This window comes from Gavialis gangeticus, unplaced genomic scaffold (genome assembly GCF_001723915.1).
Source record: "Gavialis gangeticus isolate Ggan-Ray unplaced genomic scaffold, GavGan_comp1, whole genome shotgun sequence".
Classification (NCBI taxonomy): Eukaryota; Metazoa; Chordata; order Crocodylia; family Gavialidae; genus Gavialis; species Gavialis gangeticus.
This window is the reverse complement of record NW_017728992.1, coordinates 127,982,367-127,985,216: the sequence shown is the minus strand read 5'-3', so window position 1 is coordinate 127,985,216 and position 2,850 is coordinate 127,982,367.

Sequence of the window (2,850 nt, the reverse complement as noted above, 5' to 3'; positions counted from 1 at the left end):
TCCTTTTTTTTTTTTTTTTTTGTAAAAACAAAAACAAAAAACTGATGTTGCCTAGTTTTGCCATACAGCATAGAAGCTGATGGGGACAGTAAAGCATGGGGTGAATTCAAAAGATAACACTGATTACCTGGGCAGATAGAAAGTGGCAGGTGTGAAGTATTTCTGCAAGTGCCAACACAAGAAAATAAAATCTGGGTCTTCTTTTTTTGCCTGTGAACAACTCTCCAGCTGTCAGGTAGTAGAGTTTACAAATACATCTAATAAAAATTAGCAGCGGCAGCCTTTGCTTTATTCCCCTTGCAGAGGTCTGAACCATAGAGCCTCTCCTGTTTCTCCATCTGTAACTAATTTCTTTTAGAGCCCAGAAATGTAAACAAAACAATTTGTTAAACCTGGGCATTGAAAACAAATGAGCAGGGGGAGAAAACCTCCCAGCTCCTTCCCAGAGAGGTTCTGGCTGTGACTCTTCAGGAAGAGTCGAGTGCACACTATTCAGCTAGAGTGGGTGAATGATGGGGTCACTGGAGACTTCTTCAATGAGGTAGAGCATCTGACTAGCCTGAGGGGGTGAGACTTGCTGTTTAAAATCTCACTTCAAAAGCCTAATTTAAGGCTGCTACACAGAGCTTAAAAAAAGAACAAACCACATCTTCTGCTTATCTCTTGTAGTTTGCAACACAGTGCTAGGCCTCACTCGCATACGCAGACATAGAACAGAATGACTAAAAGTGAGATTTTTTTTTTTTTTTTAAATAGACTGAAGTCATTTAAGTAAATCATTCTGCATGGACACAGATCTATGTAAAACTGGTTTATATCTAGTGTGTAAGCTCCATGGGTATTTGTACTGATTTATTTAATTTTCAAACTGGTTTAATTTAACCAGTGTAACTTTTACATGGGTAAGTCCTGTTAGTAAGCAGAACTGAGGCTCAGCTTCTAATAACCTAATCTGAAATCAGCTGAATTAGTCAGTGAAGATGTCTGAAGATATGATGTAATGTGTACCTCTTTTTTAATGTGAAATGCAGTAGTAGAAGTTGTTTTAGTTTTATCCTGAATACTACCCAAAGCAGCAGTTTCCCATATTCTTTTACAATCACTGTACATCTGATCTAAATCCTATTAATAAAATTGCATTTTTAGAGGACTTGCAAACCTACACATTAAGTATTATGAGTTCTTTTGCAGTTGTGGCCCCCTAATCGTAGCGTATAGCGTGAAATAATACAACTACTATTGCAAAAACTTTCTCTAGTACTACAGGGTTACTGGCTTCTTCACTTTCAGCTTCACATATAGTGAAGAAGCCAGTAACCCTGTAGTACTAGAGAGAGTTTTTGCAATAGTAGTTGTATTATTTCATGCTATACACTAAGATTACGCTGTGTGTGTAAACTTTTTTAAAAAAATATTTTAACTAAGTGCTTAGATAACATACTTAATAAGCTGGGTTCTGGGTTTTCCACTTGCTGTGGAAAAAGGAGATTTTTCTCCTTTAATAGAGAAAAACATTCTTTCTTAAAGGAGAAAATAATGGATTTCCCCTTTAAAGAAGAAAACCATGGGAAATCCTAGGTTTCCCTTTGTGGGGTGGGTGAGTTCCAGACTACAAGGGGCTGTAGGGAGCAGCAGGAGTGTGATCAGAGGCAAGGGGTGCCACGTACATACACATGCACATGGCAGCCAGATACTTGGAGGGAGCTGCTCTCCACCGCTAAGTTTGTGGGGGCGGCACAGGCTACACATTGTGGGGGTGGGGTGGTCAGGTGGGTGGCACATATGTCCCCCAAGACTTCTGCACCCACAGCAGAGCACGGGGCTGGAGCCAGGTTGGACAAGCTCTGGGCAGGAGCCATCTCTGCATCCATCACTGCCAAGGCAAGGTGTCCCCTACCTGCCTGGCAGCAGTGGGGCGTCACAACTCTCCATGTGCTGGGTAGTGTAGGCTGGGCCACGGAAATGGCTCCTCTGCAGTTGGTTCAGCCTGATTACAGCCCTGCACCCTACTGTGGGTGCAGAAATTTCAGGGGGCAATAATCCCCCCTGTCATGTTGCCTATGCCCCCCACATACCTACTCCCTTCCTCACACACTGGGGGGGCTGGGAGCAGGGATAGCAGGTCTGTGGGTTGGGAGTGAGGGGCACCAGCAGGGCTGGGGGGCTTGGGGTCAGGAGTGAGGGGCACTGGCATAGCAGCTGCCTAGCGCCACAAAACGGGGTGGGGGGTGACAGCTGCAGCTGGACCTGCATCCTGGTGATCAAGGGGCACAGGGGGAGTTCTGATTTTCCATGATAAAAAATCTAAAATCAAACACCAAAATTCATAGATATTTAGAATTAACTTTTGTTATAGTGACTGAAGCATTTGTAGGCTGCTTAATGAAGTTTCATGAGCTGTCAAAGGTCGCATGGGTAGCCCTGCCCCTTGACAGGTGTCCTGCCCCTGGCTGCCATCTTGGGGCTGTAAGTCCAACCCCTAACCCCTGACTTCTGCAACTGGAAGTCCTTTCCCGTGCCCCCAAAAATATTCCTTTTGGGAGAGGGGGAATTGCCATCTTAGAACCAGAAAAAAATCATACACTAAAAGTCAAACACTTATAACATTTTATTACAAAAAATAACTTTGTCATGATTTGTGTACTGTATATAGAGGTGATTGCATAATCATTCAAAAATAAATTCTTAGTCTTTTGTATTGCGTTTGTGGTGGGGGGTGGTGGGTGTATGTGTATCGAGTGCACAGGTATGTATGGTAGGGTGTGGGGTGTTTGTGTGTCTATGGTGGAGTGTGGGGAAGTTTGAAGGGATGGGGTTGTGTGTGGGGGGCATAGGGTATGTTGGGGGCTT